The sequence below is a fragment of the Pleurodeles waltl genome, chromosome 9 (genome assembly GCF_031143425.1).
Source record: "Pleurodeles waltl isolate 20211129_DDA chromosome 9, aPleWal1.hap1.20221129, whole genome shotgun sequence".
Lineage (NCBI taxonomy): Eukaryota > Metazoa > Chordata > Amphibia > Caudata > Salamandridae > Pleurodeles > Pleurodeles waltl.
In genome coordinates this window covers 1,137,724,480-1,137,749,825 of record NC_090448.1, presented here as the reverse complement: position 1 = coordinate 1,137,749,825, position 25,346 = coordinate 1,137,724,480, and the positions used below count along the sequence as shown (strand labels likewise).

Here is a 25,346-nt window from a genome sequence, read left to right as displayed (position 1 = left end):
ACAGGACTATCACTAGTGGCACTGGAGAGGTCTTCTCTAAAAATTATTATTATTATTTTTTTTAAGCACGGTGAAAGTCTGGCCACAGTTCAGTTCTCACATAATCTGAATGACATTAATGGCGATACCTGCTCCCATAACTCTTATCGTGTAGAACACATTCATTGTATAATTGCACATATCACTTTTTTTCGCACCGCTTTAGACGAGACGATTACCCGCATGCAGTGAAGCTTACCAATGCCTAGCAACGATATCCACTGTTAGATTAAAAATATGTAGTAACTCTCCTCTTGATGGATAGTCAGCCACCTGCTCGGTACCAGCAAACAATGTAGAGCATCATTTAGCACCGAATACTGAAGCCAGCATTAAACAGTGCGAGGTAGCAAGCTGGGATCTACCAAGATCCGAGGTGCAGAAACTGACTGCTGCCTCGAACTGCTTTAGGTCTGTACAGCACCCGCAACCTCGGAAACGCGTTGGGAGGTAGAACCCGGTGACAGTAAGTATATTTGCAACTTGTCGAAAGTGTCCTGTTTTCCTCTCACTGGGCAAGGATTCGCTGACATTTTCTCTCATTATTAATGAGTGAGGGTTCGGTGACTGTGGCATAAAGGGGCGTGGCCTAGGCAATTAAGGGCATGGCTATACCATGTACACTGAACGTCTATGACTCCCTCCCACCCGTTAGCGCTGCATTTTATTTTACTTTCGCCTTGTCAATTTTTGAAATCAGTGTGCCTCTTTCACACACTTTTGCACAGAATCACAACTGCACCTAGAATACTGACCATTCCGCTGTGTGCTCAGCACAGAGGCCAAGGAGTGGATGGTCATGCATTCGGAACACCTTTTTAACCAACTGTAAAAAACTAGCACTGTTCTCATCAAAACCTGGAGCTCTTAATCGTGGCCCGTTATAAACACCTGGAGGAGACTGGGTGTGTATTATACAAGATAACATCACAGAAATAACAAACTCTTCAGGAGTGCAATATTAAAACGTGAAATCGCAACAGGAACTAAACTGCTGACTTGGCTCACCTTAACCTTTTTTTAGTTCACTGTTCAGAAATTGACCAGTGATTTTGCCAGTAAAGTTAAAGACATAAAAATAGGTCCACATAGGGATCCGTTTAAATGTTTTATGACCGGGTCTGATACCCCGAGGTACCCGGTCCACTTACAGCCCTAAGAAGGATATGCATGTTTTAAATAAGTGGTAACAACAGCTATACAGTAATTTGTCAGATCAGAACATAATCATAAATATACCAAGCAATTTGGGAAAGGAGCAGAAATCTCTAACAAGCAAAATGTAATCCAATACCAAGATATGTCACATTCAGCAACCGCATGGCAGCAAAGTTATCCCCAATGTTGCGCCAACCTAATAGGAACCTCAAGTCCATGCTAGCGCGCGACAAAACCCAGGCTCATGAGTTCGTGTCCAAAAGCACCACCAGTGACATAATGCGCAGTGCGGGAGCAACAACACGTACGAGTAACTACTAATTGGATCCCACGAGCCTCCTATAGAGGGAGTGAGCTCCAGCAGCCCGGGCATGTGACGCAGACGTAACCAGCGATATTCTGCAAATGATTGCAGAGCCAAGGAAGATGGCATATGCCAAGGGACAACCTGGCACAAAGAAAAGCCACAAACCCTAGACCGAGGAAATAGCAGGCAGATCTCTTAAAGTCCTCGAGCTGCCTGGAATACGCATACCGCTTCTCCACAAACTTGTCATCTTTAATAAAGGAGTTTCAAGAGTGTTTCGGTTTATCTATCTGTAAAAGCGGGGATTGCTTAGCACAAGGATAATCGCCGCTACTGGCTCCTATACCAAAACTGGACATTTTAGGAGTGTAAAACTATCAGCTCTGCAACTACACATTCAATTAGTGACACCATCATCAAAGTTCACAAGATGTTATCAAATCCTATTTGCCTAGAAGCCACCTTTATCCCGAGGCTCTTAACTTAATATTTACATTTATCAGAAAAACATAAAACTGCAGATTACCCTTCTGCACAACAAATTACTGGGAAACTCTAGTGTCCACAAAAGTAAGGTAATGCCTAGACTCCATCATGGATAAAAAGACGTACAAATCTTCCTCCCTTTCAAATCCACATCCCTGAGAGGAGAGTGCCAACTTTCCACAAACAAGCATTTACAATGCAATGAGTCTTGCATTTGCATGAATTGGAGCTACTGGCGGTGTAAATTCATAACTGGACTTTTCTTGCCACATAAATTGGTCAACCCGGCCTCATAATTTGGTCTTTTCCTGCCCTATAATTCCAGTGACCCTGCATGTATCTAATGCACTTCCATTTACCTTCTTCCTCTATCAGCAGCCAAAAACGAAAATGTTGCCATTTAGCATCTTAATTTAAATCTGCCATGCTAATTCCAGCAGAATACCACTTTCACCACCCCACCATCCTGGCACCGGTTTCAGGGTGATCACCCCTCTTTAGCTGGGCTAGCTTGAATCCAGTGTCACAGTGAGCACGGGACCCAGGTCGGGACATACCCTTCCCTCTTAGGCCAACAAACGCAAAAAAGAAAGCTTGTTTCCGGTCCAGGGAGGACCTGGCTTGGCAGTTCAAGCTGGACTGGGAATAAGGTCAAGACTGATTTGCATATCGATGGGTCCAAACTGGGGGACATTGCGAGCAAAATAACGATGGATTAAACCCAGAACTGTGACTGGGAGTAAATGTTTGAAAAGACTCAACACTTTGTCCATCACTTTATTTTGGTTTTGCATCCAACTGGAGGCCCAATTAAACAATCCGGCATCAAACTCCACTGGTGCACGTTTGAGCTACTGCTGAATACTACAAGGAGTCTGCCCAAGAGCAACGAAGGACCAACATCACTGAATCACTGCTAAGCAACCAGGGATTACTACATGGAGCTCACCCAGAGGGACACAGGGCCAACTCCACAAGGGCTCTGTTAAACAACCATGGAACAACACTACATGGGGTCAGCCAGGAGCAAGAGAGGGCCAACACCACTGGAGGCAATGTTAAGCCACCCAACAAGTACTGTGAAGAGTCTAACCTAGGAACAAGGATCAACTGAGGAGTGAGAATGGGAAGTGGAGTAGTCGGAATCAATCTGCAAGCCAGGTGGTATACTGCAGATTAGTTTTTAGAAGTGAAGGCGTGGGGAAGTTTAGGGAAGGATAGGAGTGAAAGGAAGGACAGGAGCGAGGGAAAGGAGTCATCCCCCTATGGCACTCCAGAAACAAGCAGAAAGTCACAACAGAAAATGCCTTTAATCTTACTACCTTTTACATGAACTCTCTGGGAGGCCGGGAGGAGAGGCTAATATGGATCAGGTGCAAGAGGTGGAGGAGAGCAAACCACAGATGGCTCAGGTGCAGTCTGGGAAGGGAAGGTGGGGAGGGATGATCATCCTAGGTCACATCAGCATCGGAAAGTGTGCCAAAGGTAAAGATCAACAGATCTGGGTAACGAAATCACAGATAAACGATGGGCTTTCTGGTGTGCACAAACTAAGGATGTATCCTCCAATGGGAAATATGGACTAATACACTACAAGTATCCGCAAAGGGCATAATACACACACCGGTAAGCATAGTCAAGTGCGGCATGTCAACCGTCCCAAACTGCGGTCACTGCTGCCCCCCCCCCCCCCAGCGTGGATTTTCTGTAACTTGTGTGGGACTGCCAGGCAGCAGTCACATTTTGATCATAGGTGGTACAAGCACTGGACATAATGATCGAATCCCCCATGGTGGTCATGCTGGGTTGTAATGGGGGCTCCAAAACACCGCAGGAAATTGCTGGCAATGGGGGCCCTACCGGGGTGACGCAAGGTGGCAATGAAACCAAGAGGCAAGACTTCAAGAGCTGGCTAAAAGAATTGTTAATGTTTAGTGAACTAGCGGAATTTGTATGCAGACCTGCATCAAGGACGATAAACCACTGGGGCCGCTCCGAGACTATGGAGTTGGCCTGGGCACAGATGGACAATCTGCATAAATGCTGGACGTGGTGGCTTGATCCATCAACTATCAGGTGGGAATTCAACCCTTGCAGAGATACATGCCCGCAGTGGACTCCACAACAACAGGGGTGGGGGAGCGCAGGTGTAATGTGGGGGGAGCGCAGGTGTAATGTGGGGGGAGCGCAGGTGTAGTGTGGGAACTGGCTAAACTCTACATGCTATGTGAACTGATCGAATGCTTTCTGATGCAAGCTGTCATGTTGTTGGACTGCGGTCCGAGTTGGCTGCAAGCATATCACATTTCATTATAATAATAATCAACAGATGTAAACGCTGCCACTGTAATTCTAACATCTCTCTGCAGCCCAGTATTCAATAATCTGAAGAGGCCAAGAGTTAGAGTCTAAACACGCACGAAAACCGTGGTTGTCACACTCCTCTACACTGCCTGCTGCGGCCTCGGGCGTCGTCAGCCCCACCAATGGTAAGGCATGCACACTGATGATTTACCTGCTTCTAGGGATCAGCAGGCCGAGATGGGTGAAGCAAAGCAGAACACGGTCTAAAGCAGGGCCAGAGAGTCCACACAACAGCATAGAGGAGCTTCTCAAAACATTACAAGGTGCATTTCTACTTATTCTACTTTCAGAAGGAATAAGCACTAATCATGAAGAGGACTATCAATACTGTGTTGACTGGAAACTGTTTTGAAGATTTAAACAATAAGAATACCAATGCGGCGCCTGTACGGTACAATAGTCAACTAACAGACACCTAAGAAAGTTAAAGACGTGTGGCGAACACTTATGCGCTTTTTATTTGTCTTTACATTTTGTTTTTTAAATATGTGAGGGAGGTACAACTTTGTGGAAATCAAGTCGGAGATTAAAAAATATATATATATATTGCTTATGCACGACCTCACAAATTCCCTTGGCTAACAGAAGATGAAAGCGTTGTCTGGGAAGGACAGTCTCTGCAGGTCTTGATTCAAAGAAAGGCAAAACTGAGTTTAGATGGAGCCCAACTCTCATATGACCTTTGCCTTCTACACACTAATCACATGAGTTGCTCTAAAATAAGTTAGGGATGGAAAAAAAAGGTACCTGGAGTTATCAGGACTCTAATGGAACACAACTCATAAGATGTCTGGGCATGTACCCGTCAGAAGTAGCAAGCGCTATATTAATACAGTTACAGCTCTGAGTGGGTTTCTTGCGGTGGCACTTGGCAGCAGCAACATCAAGCCCATTCATAATGCAAACACTAGAGATGCTAGGGCATGGTTTGCTACATTGAAATAGTCACTGAAAGCCGGGCTACATGGCACAGCGTGGGGCTAAGTGTTGCCCTGTGTAAGGAAATACCTCCTTGGCATGGTTACCCCCTGACTTTTTGCCTTTGCTGATGCTATGTTTTGAATTGAAAGTGTGCCGAGGCCTGCTAACCAGACCCCAGCACCAGTGTTCTTTCCCGAACCTGTACTTTTGTTTACACAATTGGCACACCCTGGCATCCAGGTAAGTCCCTTGTAACTGGTACCCCTGGTACCAAGGGCCCTGATGCCAGGGAAGGTCTCTAAAGGGCTGCAGCATATCTTATGCCACCCTGGGGACCCCTCACTCAGCACAGACACACTGCTTGCCAGCTTGTGTGTGCTGGTGAGGACAAAACGAGTAAGTCGACATGGCACTCCCCTCAGGGTGCCATGCCAACCTCACACTGCCTCTGCAGTATAGATAAGTCGGCCCTCTAGCAGGCCTTACAGCCCTAAGGCAGGGTGCACTATACCATAGGTGAGGGCACCAGTGCATGAGCACTGTGCCCCTACAGTGTCTAAGCAAAACCTTAGACATTGTAAGTGCAGGGTAGCCATAAGAGTATATGGTCTGGAAGTCTGTCAAACACGAACTCCACAGCACCATAATGGCTACACTGAAAACTGGGAAGTTTGGTATCAAACTTCTCAGCACAATAAATGCACACTGATGCCAGTGTACATTTTATTGTAAAATACACCCCAGAGGGCACCTTAGAGGTGCCCCCTGAAACCTTAACCAACTACCCGTGTAGGCTGACTGGTTTTAGCAGCCTGCCACACTCGAGACATGTTGCTGGCCACATGGGGAGAGTGCCTTTGTCACTCTGTGGCTAGTAACAAAGCCTGCTCTGGGTGGAGATGCTATCACCTCCCCCAGGCAGGAGCTGTAACACCTGGCGGTGAGCCTCAAAGGCTCACCCCCTTTGTTCCAGCACCACAGGGCACTCCAGCTAGTGGAGTTGTCCGCCCCCACCGGCCACGGCCCCACTTTTGGCGGCAAGGCTGGAGGAAATAATGAGAATAACAAGGAGGAGTCACTGGCCAGTCAGGACAGCCCCTAAGGTGTCCTGAGCTGAGGTGACTAACTTTTAGAAATCCTCCATCTTGCAGATAGAGGATTCCCCCAATAGGGATAGGAATGTGACCCCCTCCCCTTGGGAGGAGGCACAAAGAGGGTGTACCCACCCTCAGGGCTAGTAGCCATTGGCTACTAACCCCCCAGACCTAAACACGCCCTTAAATTTAGTATTTAAGGGCTCCCCTGAACCTAGGAACTCAGATTCCTGCAACCTAAGAAGAAGAGGACTGCTGAGCTGAAAAACCCTGCAGAGAAGACAGAGACACCAACTGCCTTGGCCCCAACTCTACCGGCCTGTCTTCCCCCCTTCGGAAGAAAACTGCTCCAGCGACGCTTTCCCCAGGACCAGCGACCTCTGAATCCTCAGAGGACTGCCCTGCTCTAAAAGGACCAAGAAACTCCAGGGAACAGCGGCCCTGTTCACCCAAGACTGCAACTTTGTTTCCAAAGGAGCAACTTAAAGGCAACAGCGTTTCCCGCCAGAAGAACGAGTTACTTACCTTCGGTAACGACTTTTCTGGTGGATACATTAGCTACCTGTGGATTCCTCACCTAATGAATACTCCCATGGCGCCAGCATTCAACGGAAATCTTCTTCCTAGCTTCTGCACGACGACGAGGACGTCACATTGACCCACGCGACGCCGTCTGACATCATACAGGCAATAAGAGGTCCTCGCCGACGTCAGTACCAACATTTTTTATGTGCATGAGAACAATAACCCGATGCAATGAAAGATTAAGGCAACATCCTATAACATTGTATATCACACAACATTGCAATAAAATGGCTGTATATTTAATATAACTCCTCTATTTTTTTTTTCTTTCAAAAAACAAAACAAATATACACTAATTATGTATACACACACAGATATATATATATATATATATATATACACATACAAGTATCATATGTACAAAATCCATTGCAGCCTTAAAGACCAAGAGGAGCACACTCAAGGATTACTTGGTAAGACCAAAAAGGCAACGGGGAGGCGGGTGGGACCGTGAGGAATCCACAGGTAGCTAATGTATCCACCAGAAAAGTCGTTACCGAAGGTAAGTAACTCGTTCTTCTGATGGATACAACTACCTGTGGATTCCTCACCTAATGAATAGAGTCCCAAAGCAGTACCACGCCCGGCGGTGGGTGCCCACATGGTCAAACCAAGAAATCCTGCAGCACTGACCGTGCAAAATGGCCCTCCCTCCTGACCTCAGAGTCCAAGCAGTAGTGCTTCGCAAAAGTGTGAAGGGACGACCAAGTTGCGGCCTTGCAGATGTCAACCACAGGAACACCCCTAGCCAAGGCCGAAGTGGCCGACTTAGCTCTGGTGGAATGAGCTCTAATACCATCAGGAGGATCCTTCTTTGCTAAAGAGTAACAGATTTTAATGCAAAGAACAACCCACCTGGAGAGTGTTCTCTTGTGGACTGCTTCTCCTCTCCTCTTGCCCACGTATCCGATGAACAGCTGATCCTCCAGCCTGAAGTCCTTCGTTCTATCAATGTATAAGCTTAACGCCCTCTTTGGGTCCAAGCGGTGTAGTCTCTCTTCCTCCTTTGAAGGATGAGGCGGAGGATAGAACGTGGACAAAGTAAATGTCTGAGCCAAATGGAAGGGTGAAACAACCTTCGGGAGAAAAACAGCCTTGGTCCTCAACACCACCTTATCCCCATAAAAGTTTGTATAAGGGGGTTTTACCGATAAGGCCTGCAACTCACTCACTCTCCTTGCAGATGTTATAGCCACTAAGAAGACTGTTTTAATAACTAAGCACCTTAAGGGGCAAGAATGCATAGGCTCAAAAGGGGACCCCATAAGGAAAGTCAGGACCAAGGACAAATCCCATTGAGGCATAATGAATGGTTTTGGAGGATATTTATTTAGAAGACCTTTCAAGAATCTAAGAACAACAGGGGATTTAAATAACAATGGTTGGTCTGGAAGGCAAATGAAGGCTGACAAGGCAGACAAGTAACCTTTAATAGTAGCCACTGCACAACCTTTCTGCGCTAGTGACAAAGCAAAAGACAAAATATCTGACAGATGAGCATGTAAGGGATCAATCTGTCTCTCTCCACACCATATAACAAATTTAGACCACCTATTAGCGTAGATAGATTTAGTGGAGTGTCGCCTGGCCGCTAATATAACATCCACTACATCAGGCGGGAGAGAGAAGGAACTCAGGTTGCCCCGTTCAATCTCCAGGCATGTAGGTGCAGACTCTGGAGGTTGGGGTGTAAAACCTGCCCCTGCGACTGCGAGTGGAGGTCTGCCCTGAGAGGGAGACGGAACGGAGGGCACAGCGAGAGTTGGAGAAGGTCAGAGTACCACACCCTCCTTGGCCAATCCGGAGCTATTAAAATGACTTGGGCCCGGTCTTGGCGAATCTTCCTCAACACTCGAGGAATAAAGGTTATGGGGGGAAACGCGTAAAGGAACTGGTCGCACCAGGTTATCTGAAACGCGTCCCCCAACGCTCCCTGCACCGGATACTGGAGGCTGCAGTATAACGGGCAGTGCGCGTTCTCTAGAGTGGCAAACAGATCTATCCGAGGAAACCCCCACATCTGGAAGATTAGACGGACTTGATCTGGATCTGGATGGAGACGCCACTCGTGGTTGGCCGAGAAATGGCGACTGAGACTGTCCGCACGTACATTCAAGACCCCGGCCAGATGATTTGCTGCTAAGCAAATCTGATGGTCCTCTGCCCAGGACCATAGTCGAAGAGCTTCTCTGCAGAGAAGGTACGACCCTACTCCTCCCTGTTTGTTTATGTACCACATCGCGGTAGTGTTGTCCGTCAGGACCTGTACCGACTGACCGCGAAGGGATTGGAGGAAGGCCTTGAGAGCCAGACGTACAGCCCGCAACTCCAACAGATTGATATGAAAAACCTGTTCCTCTGAAGACCAAAGCCCTTTGATCTCCAGATCCCCCAGATGAGCTCCCCACCCTAGAGTGGAAGCATCCGTTATGACCGTGGTCACCAGTGGTGACTGCGTGAACGGCTTTCCCTGTGAAAGATTGTTGCCCGCAATCCACCACTTCAAGTCCACAGCAGCATCTCTGAAGATCTTGACAGCACCTTCTAGATCTCCTTTGTGTTGAGACCACTGCCTTCGGAGGCACCACTGAAGAGCCCTCATGTGCCAGCGAGCATGCGTGACCAACAGTATGCAGGAGGCAAACAGATCGAGCAGACGAAGGACCTTGAGGACTGGAACTATCGCTCCATTTCGAAACATTGGAACCAACTCCTGAATACCTTGAACCCGCTGAGGCGGAGGAAAGGCTTGATTCAATGTTGTATCCAGTACTGCCCCTATGAACAGGAGGCGCCGAGAGGGCTCCAGGCGAGATTTGGGCATGTTCACCGAAAAGCCCAGGTCGGACAAAAACTGAGTTGTCGATTGCAGATGATGCAGCACAAGCTCCGGGGACTTGGCTTTGATCAACCAGTCGTCCAAGTAAGGGAATACTGCTATCCCCTTCCTTCTGAACTCTGCCGCAACCACCGACATCACCTTTGTGAAGACTCGAGGTGCTGAAGTAAGACCAAACGGGAGGACCGCAAACTGATAGTGCTGCGACCCCACCACAAACCGGAGATACTTCCTGTGCGACTTGAGTATCGGGATATGAAAGTAAGCATCTTGCAAGTCGACAGACACCATCCAATCTCCCTTGTTCAACGCCAAAAGCACCTGAGCTAGGGTCAGCATCTTGAACTTTTCCTGTTTGAGGAACCAATTCAAAATCCTCAGGTCCAGGATTGGTCTCAACCGACCATCCTTCTTGGGAATCAGGAGTACCTTGAGTAACAACCTCGACCCCTTTCCTGCTCTGGGACCAACTCCACTGCGCCTTTTGAAAGGAGGACTTGAACCTCCTGTTCTAACAACAGGAGGTGTTCTTCTGAACAATAAGATGGGCGGGGCGGGATGGGGGGCGGAAACTCCCGAAAAGGAAGGGTGTAGCCTTTTCCCACAATGCTGATAACCCAAGTGTCCGATGTAATAGTCTCCCACTTGTGGAGAAAATGCCGTAACCTTCCCCCTACAGGAGAGGAGTGAGTGGGAAATGGTGGAAGCCTAAGGCTGCTTTCCCTACTGCACCCCTCCAGAGGACGAGGAAGAGGCAGAGTGCTACTGAGAGGCTCCCCTGGTGCGGGCCCTACCCCTCCCTCTAAATGATCTATAGGGGAGGGAAGAGGAGGGTTGCTGGAATCTCCCCCGAAAGGAAGAGGAGGAAGAGCCACGTCCAAATCCACGAAACCTCCTGAAGAATCTGGAGGAGGCAGAAGAAGGGGCCTGCAGCCCTAATGATCTGGCTGTGACCCTGCTTTCTTTAAACCTTTCCAAGGCCGAGTCAGCCTTGGCTCCAAACAGTTTGTCCCCATCAAACGGGAGGTCCAACAGGGTCGACTGCACGTCCGCAGAGAGCCCTGAGTTGCGGAGCCAAGCCTGTCTCCTCGCCACCACAGCCGTACCCATCGCCCTAGCCACCGAGTCGGTCGTGTCCAGCCCAGACTGGATAATCTGGGTCGCGGCAGCTTGGGCATCCGAAACAATGTTCAAAAGACCCTGGGGAAGCTCCGTAAATGAAGATGATATGTCCTCCATAAGAGCATGGATGTATCTCCCTAGAATGCAAGTCGTGTTGGTGGCCTTCAACGCCATACTGCCAGACGAAAATATCTTCTTGGATTGTGCATCCAACTTTTTGGAGTCCCTGTCCCCTGGTACCGTCGGGAAAGACCCAGGCGCTGACCTAGAAGAACAGGAGGCTTGTACCACCAAGCTCTCCGGTGTAGGGTGTCTAGACAGAAAGCCAGGGTCAGATGGCGCAGCCCGATATCTCCTGGCCACAGCCCTATGAACAGCCGAGGAAGATACTGGCTTCTTCCACACCTCTAACACCGGATCAAACAAAGCCTCATTGAATGGCAAAAGAGGCTCCGCTGCAGTAGAGGCCGGATGCAGTACTTCAGACAGCAAATTCTGCTTCGCCTCTGCCACCGGCAAAGGCAGGTCCAGAAAGTTAGCTGCCTTTTTAACCACAGCGTGAAAGGTAGCAGCCTCCTCCGTATACTCCCCTGGAGATGATAGGTCCCACTCAGGGGAAGTATCCAGCCCACTGGCTGTATCCAGACCATGGAGTCCATCACCAGAGTCCTCAACCTCTCCTTCCTCCAAGACTCGTTGGTATTCTTGCTCTTCCAACAGGCGAAGAGCACGCCTTCTCGAGTGCAGTCTTTCCTCAATACGCGGAGTCGACATGGCCTCCGCCGACATCGAGGATCGGCGCCGATCTCTGGAACCATCCGACGCCACGCCCGGCGCCACAGGCAGCTTCGGCGCTGAGGTAGGAGCCGGACGAAGAAAGTCACGTCTTGGAGACTCCGATGGACCTGCCGGAGTCACAGCACGTAATCCTGAAGTCGACGGGATGGAAACCTCCGGGGCCAAAACCTCTGGAGCCACCGGAGCGGCCACCGGCGCCGAGCCCACATTCCCCAAAGGGAGAAAGGGCATAAAGGGTGCCGACCGTAAAGGCGCAGGACCACCCAAAGAAAAGGCCAACGGCCCCGAAGGACCAGCCGGAGCACCGCCTGGAGCCCTCTGCTGAAAGATGTGATACATCGCATTTAGAAATGCGGTATTATCGGCTCCAGGGGCGGGAAAAGCCGGGTAATGGGGTGCCTGGATCGAAGGCGACCCCGACGCCAGCCTCGACGTCTGTGACGCCGGAGAAAACGCCTGAGGCTGCGTCACCTCAATCACAGACGCCTGTCCAGGCGAAGTCGGTGACGCCGTAGAAGGCAACGGCGTCGATGGATGTGGCGTGACCGTGGGACTGACCTCCCAAGTCTTCCGACGCCGAGCCGAAGGCGACTTCGAACGAGACTCCTTGCTGGAATGGCGCCGTGAATCCCTACAGTGCCGGGAGTCTCGATGACGCCGATGAGACCGTGGCAAAGAAGACTTCTTATGATGTTTTCTCTCTTTCCTCTTTGACTTCGCCATGAATAGTTTAGCCTCACGTTCTTTCAGGGCCTTCGGATTCATGTGCTGACATGAATCACATGTAGCGACGTCGTGGTCGGAGCTTAAGTACCATAAACAGTCGGAGTGAGGATCAGTAACAGACATCTTGCCCCCACACTCTCGACAGGGCTTGAAACCCGACTTCCTCTGAGACATTATTACCGCTGAGAAAATCCACGCAGCAGAAAATACACTGTAACTATGAAAGTAACAGTAGCTCCCCGAAGATAACCGTTTCGAATGCACGGAAAAAAGGGAACCGACGTCGGCGAGGACCTCTTATTGCCTGTATGACGTCAGACGGCGTCGCGTGGGCCAATGTGACGTCCTCGTCGACGTGCAGAAGCTAGGAAGAAGATTTCCGTCGAATGCTGGCGCCATGGGAGTATTCATTAGGTGAGGAATCCACAGGTAGTTGTATCCATCAGAAGTGTGAGACTTGCAACCCTGCACCCGGCGACCCCGACTCGACTGGTGGAGAAAACACTTCAGGGAGGACCCTCCAGCGACTCAGACTGTGAGTAACCAAAATTGTCCCCCCTGAGCCCCCACAGCGACGCCTGCAGAGGGAATCCCGAGGCTCCCCCTGACCGAGACTGCCTGACTCCCAGATCCTGATGCCTGGAAAAGACTCTGCACCCGCAGCCCCCAGGACCTGAAAGATCGGAACTCCAGTGCAGGAGTGACCGCCAGGAGGCCCTCTCCCTTGCCCAGGTGGTGGCTACCCCGAGGAGCCCCGCCCATACCTGCATCGCTGAAGAGACCCCTTGGTCTCCCATTGATTTCAATAGAAAACCTGACGTGTGTTTGCACACTGCACCCGGCCGCCCCGTGCTGCTGAGGGTGTACTTTCTGTGCTAACTTGTGCCCCCCCGGTGTCCTACAAAACCCCCCTGGTCTGCCCTCCGAAGACGCGGGTACTTACCTACTGGCAGACTGGAACCGGGGCCCCCCCTTCTCCACTGAAGCCTATGTGTTTTGGGCACCACTTTGAACTCTGCACCTGACCGGCCCTGAGCTGCTGGTGTGGTAACTTTGGGGTTGCTCTGAACCCCCAACGGTGGGCTACCTTGGACCCAAACTTGAACCCCGTAGGTGGGTTACTTACCTGCAAAAACTAACAATTACTTACCTCCCCTAGGAACTGTGAAAATTGCACTGTCTAGTTTTAAAATAGCTATATGTGTTTTATTTGAAAAGTATATATGCTATTGTGATTATTCAAAGTTCCTAAAGTACTTACCTGCAATACCTTTCATGCAAAGTATTACATGTAGAATTTGAACCTGTGGTTCTTAAAATAAACTAAGAAAATATATTTTTCTATACAAAAACCTATTGGCCTGGAATTGTCTCTGAGTGTGTTTTCCTCATTTATTGCCTGTGTGTATGTACAACAAATGCTTAACACTACTCCTTTGATAAGCCTACTGCTCGACCACACTACCACAAAATAGAGCATTAGTATTATCTCTTTTTGCCACTATCTTACCTCTAAGGGGAACCCTTGGACTCTGTGCATACTATTCCTTACTTTGAAATAGTGCATACAGAGCCAACTTCTTACACCCTGTGTCCTGAGATCAGTTGAAGGCCCTGCGCCACAAGCTGGAGGTCAGGGGAGGCAGGTTGTCGGTATGGTCAAATTCTATGCCCAGCTCGCTGGCATCCTACAGTCTGGTTCATGCCAGTGAACAGAGGCTATGATCACAACTCACTTGGTGCTGTAGAACCTACAGTGCCCCACCACCTCCTGATGGCAGTCTACACAGCACGAGCTGGCAGATCCGGCTTTTATCCCCATAACCTGTCTGAGGGCCCAAGTCAAATAGTGCAAAGGGGCATACAGGCTGCAAAATGGAACCTGAGCACAGAACCACCCCTTTCACCCCCATTGGATATGTACAGGGTGCAAACACAACGCCTGGAGAAAGGAGGCAGCTGGGATGGGGGATGGCGGTAGGGTTATGGTGCTAAAGTCAGCCCAACTGTAGTATGTGCCAGAGTTGGGCAAACAAGGCTGGAAACTTTCAACTAAGCCAATCCCTGAAAGGGGTGGGAGGGGGAAATGTAGATGGCGCTAAGCTGAGCGGTCCTCACACAGGTCGAGCAGCGGTTCCTTGACCACCGCTACCACTCTAGAGGAAATTTTGGAGATTCGCTCACCTTACGAAGTAGAGGTCAGAGTTCGGCTCAAATCTGCAGGAACCTGGGGAGTAGAACAGCACACGAAAGCGTGAAACCCTGGACACAAGGGGCCCAAAGGGGAAAATATGTTGCTCTGCAGGATCTGAGATGCAAGATGGCAGGGCCAGCAAGGGTAAGAGAAAGGAACGCGAGTAACCCAAACTCAGCATTAGCAGCCTGAAATAAAGGCCAAGAGGCAATGCGCAGGAACCAATCTGACTGTTGGTAGCCAGATGAAGCCAGGAATCTGCAGGGCATGATCAATCGAGTTAAGACACCCGTCATCCGTAACAGGCAGCAAGGAATATAAATTATGTTTGATATCTATGAAATCATAACGCGAAGATTTGTTTGACTATGATGTGCCCCGCCTGCCAATGGTAAACTGACTGGCTTTGTTTTGTACAATAACCTGTGGCCAGAAGTTGCCCTGGAGGTTTGCTGCATGGACATAAAAATTGAAATGCAGGCAAAATACGCACTTTTGCGTAAAAGGAAGCTCAAAGTGAACTGGGGAGGGAAACGCACTGGGGCGAGGGTGGGGACATATTTGCCATTCTCTTTAAAACCAGGTAATTCAGACCTCACGGCCTGCATTTCATGCTCGATTCTAAATAGAATGAAAGCTCAGCGCATTTTACAAACCCTTCCCAGAAAAATAGGCCTTTATAGCACCTAATTGATCGAAACTAGCCGATAAGGACACAATCTAATTGGAAAATGTTTTTCTTCTCCGAGTACAAAGTCAGGAAATGCCCTCCGGCACTGGTTCTTTCTTTCTCTTCTGATCCACTTCCCTATTTTATTTGTCGCTAGGCAGACAGGGACACTGATGCTAAAACAGCTACAGGAAGCTGTGGCAACATCCGGCTTTGTCATTACACGTCAGTAAGGCGGCAGGCACAGTAAGACACACTTTAGGCGCTTTACACAAACTGGATTTTAAAACATGCCTGTGTAAAGGTCTGCAAGAATACTGGCACAGGGCATCAGTTACAATACACACACTAGCTGCTGTGGAGGCGCCTCACCCCACACCACTGAAGTGAGCTATGGACCTCGAGGAGCCCTTACTCATTTCTTGACCTTTATTCGGCCACCAGGGCCATAAAAGTACCACACAATACAAATAAAATTATAAATACAACATTTAACGGACATATCAACAACAAGAAAAACATTAAAGAAAGATTAAGATCATAGTATTCTCTATACGAACGACCTACAATTACATAAGAAACTGTGCATACAGGGATAAGGTCACATCAATGATAAGATTTTTGTTCTAAGAAGCCACATGGCTCCAACGAAAGTTCGCAACATGGCTTTGAACACCAAGTAATCTACAGGCAGGAACAAGCCAATTCCTGCGAGGCGCTACGTAGACAGGACAAGCAAATAAGACCTGGGGTACATTTTCAGTGTGGGCGTTGCATGCTGGACAGGTCGCTATTTCCCCCCCCCCGCCCTCTTACCCCCACAAATTGCAGGTAAATGATCTCAACGGTAGAGACCCCGCCCAAAACTGAAAATAAAGCTTCCTGTCCTTGGGGGCCAAAATCACGACCCAGAATGCCTCATATCTACGCACATCTTTAAAGCCCGAAAAATCATGCGACAGCTTGAAGCAAGTCACAATACGCAACTCATCAGAGTCTGCCACCCTCCAATAGTGCTCCTTTAAGTCGCTCTTCGAAGGAAATAAGACAACATCTGGGCAGTCCAAAAGCTGGCGTAAACCTAGGAGGTATAACAAGTCTTTGATATTTCTAAGCCATGGAACACAAGAAAAAGGATCGGCTTTCAAGACAACACAAAGGGCTGCAGTATAAGAGGAAAGCTGCGGGGTGGTCCAGATCCCCCTCCAATATAAGAGAGGACGCAAACGAGCTTTAGGCCCTATCCTGTTAACACCCAAATCCTTAAAAAGAGGAAACAACAGAGTACTCTGATGGAGGCAAACAAGCTCCCTCACAAAGTTTTTTTGATAGGATGGTTCTTGGACATTGGAATAGCCCCATAACTGTGCACCCTGAAGGGTGGAGCTCATGGCCTTAGCCTCATAAACCAGACGTGCTGGGCGAATAGGTTTAGTATAGGAAACACCAAATTCCTTGATCAGGAATCATTTGACCAAGGTAGCTGAAAGATTTCACGGTCTCAAGTGGAATAGCTTTAAGTGTAACATTCCTTTTAAATGATCTATGGGGGTAATACGACATCAATTTAGTTTTAGAAGTGTTGCTCTTACAGGATCGACACAGAAGCAGCAGGTAATGCTCATTGATAGAGGAGTTTTCAGGTGCAAACTTTAGAGGTGCGCACTCCACTTTCCTCCATACTGCTTGTGATAATAGTCCAACCAAGGCAGGGGAGTCACCAGAGGCCGATCCATTCCAACCACGACAGCCTGTTCTTTGTCACCTTGTGGGTAAGTGCCAAGCATTCTTCCGCTACCTGTGTTGTGTCCAAGATGGCGCCTACATATTCAGTGGCTATCAGTATTACAGATAGCAGGTCTGGGTATTCCCCATTCCTCCCTGCAGATTGTGATGCACACAACAACTTGCTGCAATGCAGACTATCTGGTTTCCGAACGACCAATTACATTAATTGCAACATGTTTCCCTCCCAGAAAGTGGTAGTAGGAGAACGCACATATATTCATATCAGAACATGCTTCATGCTACCTGTGTTCACTGAACCTTCAAAACAACTTACAATAACACCCTACAATCCACAAGCAATAGCTCATGCAAAGAAAAACAAGCACTGGCAAAGCCAACTGATCTCGCCTAGTGGGGCCTAGTTGCGCTGCTTTTTAGTTATGTTGCACAGCACTGCTGCTGCGGTGTCGCAAGGCTAAAGAATTTATTAAAAAAAAAAAAAAAAAAAAAAGGCTTTTGACTTGGCCAGCTGCATCATTTTGTAGGCACTTGAAAGCATGATGCAAGCATGTGCATACTAAATTATGTAGCTGCTTTTTAAAAACTTTTCGTGACCGATCTGTGTTGAATCAGTAACTAAAAAGAGAAAAGGCGTAAAAGCATTTTTTTCATTTAATCCAGCCTGGAAAGAAGCAACATGGGGGCACGTGAGCGGGGTTGAAGCAAAACAATGGGTGCGAGACGAAAGCAACACTGAAGGCTTGTGTGGGGGAGGGAAAGCCACATGGAGGGTGCAAGTAGGTGGTGCAAGTGGGCAAAAAAAAAAAAAAATCAATGTGGAGCTCGTGGAGAAAAGCAACTTGTGGGTGAGAGGGAGAAGCATATGGAGAAGCGAAAGTAACAGAGTACGGCAAAGGTGGGAATAGAAGTACACTGAGACAACTGGAAAACGTGCACTCTCATGGAGTGCTTAAACAGAAAGAAAAAATAGTTCCCTGCAAGGGAGCAGTGGAAAGACAAGTAATGCATCAATGCTCCAGTGGAGGGATTAAAACAAGAGAAAAGAAAAACAAAATACAGTCTAGCAAATAGGAAACAAGCAAGAGTGACAATAAAGCCACCAATGTTAAGCAATGGGCTGGGTATAAGCCCACTGTAAGCTGACAATATGTCTTGCAACAGAAAATGCATGTGCTGTCTAGTAGAGGTGAGAACTAAAGAGGTTGTGAAGTAGTTACTATCAAAAGCATGCCATTTGTACAACTGCAAACATTTTGCTCTACTAGATGGCTTCTCAAACCATGCAATGGTGAAAGGCTGGGTACAGCACATGCAAATCATGCTTGACCCTCACATTTACCTCAAACCCCCCCCCCCCATCCTGGCAACATCTAAAACTGTCAACAGATAGTGGGCTTAGCTCCTGCTGTTATGGTAATATGCAGACTAGAAATTCAGTAGCGATGACTCTTTATTTAATCTTTCCAAGGCTGAAAAAAATGAACATTGAAATGATCGTGTGGTCCTTTCCTACTCATTAACGAGTCGACAATCTTTTCTAGATGGTAGAGTAAGTAGTTGAGCAGTTTCTTGGGCATGTTTGGAAAGAGTGTTGGTTAATGTGTCACCAATAAGTGGTGTATTTTAGCGCAATAAGTGAGGTTCAGGGAATGTGCTCCAGACTCACCACAGTGGCATGCAGAAGCTTTGCAGGTAGTGTACACAAACCAGTAAGACTTGTAGCCCGAGTCAGATGAATCATGTTGGAACCAGCCAAGCCTTTGTTGCCCTTATAAACTCTTGATGGCTGTAGATGATCTCTATTAGGCACAAGCTCCAAAGCTGATGTGTGTTAGAAGGGGAAGCTCTCAGCAATGGGAGTCTTGGTAGTCGCCCAAAGAGCGACAGAATTACAAAATTTCAGATATTTAAGCCACCAGTTGATACTAGGTGTACGAAACCCAGAAGCACAAGCCCAGGAGGCGATGTTAAGCCACCTAGGAGAATTCTGAGACTTTGTGGTGTGTCAGTAGCTTCTGTGGAACCAATTATTCTGCAACCCCTAATTGTACTCACGGAAACCACTTTAGTCAGTCAACGGGTCCATGTGAAGTAAGTACACTGGCTCTTCTTGTTCTTTCCTTAAAAGTTTATTTCCAGTTATAATGTACAGACAGAGATACATGAGCTTGCCATCCCCAAACCGGCACAACTCTGACCTTTCATATGAAAACATTCCAATCCCCAGTCACAGCCTGCCCCAACATTCCACTGCCCCAACATTCCACTGCCCCTGATGTCATAGCATTCTTCTTTTACATACAAACCAATACATCACTACACATCCCCTTAAAAAAAAAAAAACACCAAAAACAAGACAAAAATAAAATAATAATATGTATATAAATATATTTTTATTTAATCACACACAAAATTTTCTAATACCTTAGGTTTTCTCAAAACCCTGCCGAAACAACTTTTCTTCACTTCACCACAAACTACATTTTTATTCTGTTCACGCTCATTCACATTACATTCAAATTCTCCCATATTAATACGAGTCTGGACACCTTCCTGACAGCCCCTAGCTCCCAATTCCCCAATAACTCTAGAATCTTTGTTACCATCAATATCACACTCCAACCACCAATATTTTTTATTATTACCTTCCAGCAAATCATACTGCACAAATTGTTGTTTGTAAGGCTTAGCAATAGCAACGCGACTCATGTGACATACACTGCCATCATCCAAAATGACAGTATTTCTCATCACTTTCTTAATTCTTATAGGCTCGACAAACTTGCTCTCACCTTTAGCCACTTTCCTTACGGATTTCACTCTCACCCAATCTCCCACATTCAAATGTGCTTCTTTAGTGCCATATTTATTATTAAAATATTCCTTGTTCTTTTCTTGTGAATTCTTTATGCACTTTCTTACATGTTCCTTGCTCCAAAGTACTTGTCTGCTTCTTTGCATCCAACCAGGGTTAATCTTCGAAAATGGAATTCTACCTCGCATTATATCAAACGGACTTTGACCTATTGTCTCATGAGGTGTCACTCTATAAGCCCATAACATTTTCCTTAACTCAGAATCTATATTACTTTTGTTTCCATGCTTTGCAATTTGAATGATGCCCTTGAAAATCCTATTTATACGTTCCACTACAGCATTCCCCCTGGGATGATATAAAGCTGTAAACCTTTGTTCAATACCAGTCATTTTAGCAAAAGTTTTCATTTCCTCAGATTTAAATTGAACACCATTGTCCGTCAATAAAATTCTGGGAAATCCTTCCCTCAAAAATATTTCCTCCAAATAATTAATCACTGCCTTGGTATCAATTTTTTGTAACACAGAAAATTCAATCCACCTTGAAAACAAATCAACTAAAACCACAATAAACTTTGAAGTCCCATCATGCCACGTAATAGGACCCATAATGTCTAAAGCAACTTCTTCCCATGGTATATTAGGACAACTTGAAGAAGAAATTGGCGGGTTAAGTGTCTTTTGAGATTTGTCACTATTCTCACACTCCATGCAGTCACGTACATATATCTCAATTTCTACATCAATTTTTGGCCACCAATAAAGTACTTTATTCCTCTTTTGGTGCGAGATATTCCTGAATGACCTTCATGTCCAATAGCAATAAGTTTATTTGTAATACCACAGGGGGGAATAATCTTCCCACCTCTACACACAAAATCACCTTCAATGCTCAATTCATCTCTCACTTCCCAAAAAGCTCTTAACATATCACTGCTTTTGGTTTTCTTGTCATTATACCAACCGAACATCACTTTGTTTTTAACTTCTTTCAACACTTCGTCTTTCTCATACTCCATGATCCATTCTTCTTTTTGCAATGAGCTTAAAGTATTCTCATCAAACACACCAGCTACACACCAGTCATTCCATGGATGTTGATCCAACTCTCTTAAAGGTAAGGACATTCTACTTAAAAAATCTGCAGTAACATTTTTTACCCCAGGAACATACTGCACTTCATATAAGAAATCTTGTAGTCTCATAGATAGTCTAGCTATTCTCGCAGATGCTCTACATAAACCTTCTGTAGTTAACAATTTAGTAAGAGGCTTATGGTCAGTCCGTATGATGCATTTTTGCCCCCAAACAAATTTCCGAAAGTGTTCTAATGCCCATACACATGCCAAAGTTTCTCTCTCTATTACAGAGTATTTTTCCTCTGTGGGAGACAAAGAACGGGATGCAAATGCAACCACATATTCTTTACCCCCATTGTCACTTTGTGTTAATACACTACCAAGGCCCTTACCACTTGCATCCGTAGTGATAATAGAACAAGCTTTTGGATCGTACCCATGCAACATTGGAGCACTCACAATTGCATTCTTAATTTCCTGAAAAGCCTTCTGACAACTTACATTCCATTCAAATTTCACTTTGTTTTTTAGTAACAGTCTCATTTGGTAGGTTTTAGCTGAAAAATGTTCTGCAAATTTTGAATAAAACTCGGCTAGACCTAAAAAGGATCTCAAATCATCTTTAGATGTGGGGCATGGGGCATTCTTAATAGCTTCCACCAACTTTTTTTTTAGGTCTTATGCCTTCATGATCAATCTCATGTCCTAAATACGTTACTTTTCTCTGTGCAAATCTACATTTACTGATCTCTGCGGTCAAACCTTTTTCTTGTAAGATGTTCAAAACATTCCTCAATTCCTTATCATGATGTTTCTTGCTACTTCCCATAACTAAAATATCATCCTGAAAGAATGTAACATTAGGCAAATGTCCAAATAACTGCGCCATCAACCTTTGAAAGACGGCAGCCGCTGACGCCAAACCAAATGGCATACGTTTGAAACGAAAACAACCCCAAGGTGTACAAAAAGTTGTAAGATGTCTGCTATGATAGTCCAACCTAACCTGGTGGTAAGCAGACGACAAGTCCAAAGTGGAAAACCATTTAGCATCTCTCGTGGCAGACAACATCTCATCAATACGAGGCAAAGGAAACTGATCTATATTGATATTATTGTTCAAACCTCTCAAATCCACACACAAACGCACTTTGCCATTAGCTTTACGCGCAACAACCAAAGGTGAAACCCACTCAGAAGCTTCAACTGGTTCTATAATCTGTGAATTTTGTAACCTGTCCAACTCTTTTTTTACCTCTTCCCTGACAATAAACGGAATATTCCATACCTTATGAATTTTTGGTTTGGCATCCTTTTTTAGTCTAATCTGATGTATAAAGCCTTTCAGTTGACCTACTTGCCCATTGAACACTCCTGGAAACTCTTGTGTGACCCATTTCTTTGTGTCTTCTTCATCACACATTACTAAGACTTGCTCTACACTGTTAGGATCAAGCACAATATGCAGTTTCTTTTTGTCTTTCCAGCCTAATACCGACGGACCATTCTTAGCCACATATAATTTACATACGGCTTGTCTTTGCTTAAATTTGAATACCAGCAATCTAAAACCAATAATATCTATTCTGTCACCAGTGTAACTTTCAGGCGAAATGTCAGAGGTTTCTAAATGTTCCCCTAAACTATGTACAAAATGCTTTTGCCATGTGCATTCTGAAACAATACTGTATGGGGAACCAGAGTCTGCTGCCACCTGCAACATAACTCCCCCAAATGATATCCAACACAAGGGTTTGTTTGACGTTTGCCCTGAAATGTTCAAAACCACAGTTTTGTGACCCCTCAGTTTATAATTTACGTCTTCATCACGGTCATCAGAACAGTCTTCCACCACTTCCTTAATGCAGGCCACTTTACTGTTCACCTTCTTCAGTTGTTTCTTCCTGCACACCCTAGCAAAATGGCCTACAATTCCACATTCCAAACACTTAGCATTTTTAGCTGGACACCCATCAAATTTTGCAGAATGAAAGGAACTCCTGCAACGGAAACACTCATTTCTGGATCGATCAGGCATGTTAGATTTTAGATTTTTTGCAAAAGTTTGATTTTTCTCTTTTTTAAAGTCATTATCCCGCTTATCCATGGACCATTTGTTGTGCTTGCGATCACTAACTTTGGCAACAACTTCTTCAAAGTTCTTATCCTGTGCCAAAGTGATTTTCGCACATCTTTCGGATAATTCTGCTTTCTTTACTAAAGCAATAATATCCTTTAGACTGGATTCGCCTTCAATCCACAACCTCTCTCGAAAAGATTTGTTTTTAGTATACATTACAATCTGGTCCCGTACCAGTTCATCAAGTAGACCAGCAAACCTACATGAGCTAGCTAAATGTTTTAAAGCAGAAACGTAGCTCTCTATGTCCTCGTGTTTCTCTTGTTTCCTGTGGAAAAATGCATGACGAGTAACCGCAATGCAAACAGCAGGAGAAAAATGATCATTTAAATCCAAAATAGCACTTTGAAACACATCTTCATCGCCTCTATCGTGTTTTTGTAGTTGATTGTAAATACGAAGACCTTCAGGGCCTAAACAGTGCATTAAGATCCTTTTTTTTCTTTCAGCAGAGATTAAACCATTGCAATCTTCTAAGTTTGCGATGTAATTCAAAAAATATTCCTTCCACTCCTTCCATTGTACAGCTGGTTCACCAGGAGACGCTAAAAATTCCTTTGGTGTACTCAACTGCAAAGAAAGCGACGTCCCTGTACCAGAAGAATCTCCACTCGAAGACATGGTGTACTAAAAATTATAGCTGTAAAATATAACTCTTTAGCTTACTTCTTCAGCAAGACATGTATCTCTGTTATAATAATTTCTGTTAGTTTTCCTTTGTGCCGGATAAACTTCAGCAATGAAGTTGCTAAAAAATTAAGAATAGTAAAAATAATACCATGTACTTGGTACTAATTAACATTAAAAGGGCGCTGTTCCTGCTCCCATGTAACTTCCAGCGCAAGAACCAGCACGTTCACAAGACATTGTTATTAAGCATTATGTTGTCCAGGCAACCAGTAACCAAGCGGGGGTGCACGCGAGGACCGAGGCGATGAAAAATCTAACGTTTGAGCAGTACACAAGCGCCTCAAACAAAGTAAACAAACGGCAACTGTATTAGAGAAAGAGACAAATAAATAAATAATAAAAAAATAAAAAAAATCCCTCACTTGCTTAAAATAAGTTGCCTTTAACAAAGCAGATCCGAAAATAGCTGCTCTCCAATCCTCAGTCTGATGTCTGTAGCATTGCCTTCCAATAATTGCAGTTTTCTCAGTCCAATGCTTGCTGCTTTACGATCCTGCTCGTCGCCATGTGAAGTAAGTACACTGGCTCTTCTTGTTCTTTCCTTAAAAGTTTATTTCCAGTTATAATGTACAGACAGAGATACATGAGCTTGCCATCCCCAAACCGGCACAACTCTGACCTTTCATATGAAAGCATTCCAATCCCCAGTCACAGCCTGCCCCAACATTCCACTGCCCCAACATTCCACTGCCCCTGATGTCATAGCATTCTTCTTTTACATACAAACCAATACATCACTACAGTCCACCCAGAAGCAGGGATGGCACTAGTCAAGTATAGTGGGCCTAAGGATTCCACCCACAGGAGATTGTTCCGACACATAATACAAGGGCCCGGTAGCTGTAGGCAAATAGGGTCCACCCAAATGGAAGGAGGACAAGACCACTGGAGTAGATCTGCTGTGTCCAAGCAAAAGTAATGGCAACCTAGGCCGACCGTAAGCACTGAACCGTTAACAGGCCTGTGGATTACTGGGTCTACTACCCAACGTGTGAGTGGGGTAACTTAAGAACCGACACTGAAGGTATCCCTATTCCAAAGAAACTGTAGATAACCTGAAGGGGATGTGGAGAGGTAGGGAGAAGGGGGAAATGGCAGGGGTCCTGGTCCAGGATCCTTTCTAGACGCAAAACCAGACAGGTCAGTCAGTCAGTGCAGGAAGACCCCTTATAGCCATCCAACCCTTTACCTTGAACCATCAGCAGATATATATTGGTAGACTATCACCTGGGTGGTCGGGCCACCCCGACACTGATGCGGTTACGAGGGGCAGTGGGTGGGGGCAGGAAAGAGGGGAAACTCACTGCAAGGGAGCACCTGATGTTCGCAAACGTGGACACTGGGTCAGAACCAGTTGCTGCCTGTATATACGAGAACGTCCTGCTAAAAAAAGCACTTCCGGGTCAGCATGGTTGCCGTAATGTAGCCGCAGCTAATTCACCCCAGGGGAAGGGGAAGGGAACACACTGCATTTATCCTCTGGGTCATTACGCTTGTTGAGAACTGCTATTAAAACTTCCAGACCAGACACAATGTTCTACATGATTAATAATATCATTATTACAGCT

General features: G+C 46.1%; 1 protein-coding gene across 2 annotated transcripts in view; it reads right to left on the bottom strand.

Annotated features, from left to right (window-relative positions):
• The window catches only part of MAX (MYC associated factor X), a 92,183-nt gene that overhangs the window by 28,368 nt on the left and 38,469 nt on the right, over window positions 1–25,346 (bottom strand). The window lies entirely within an intron of this gene.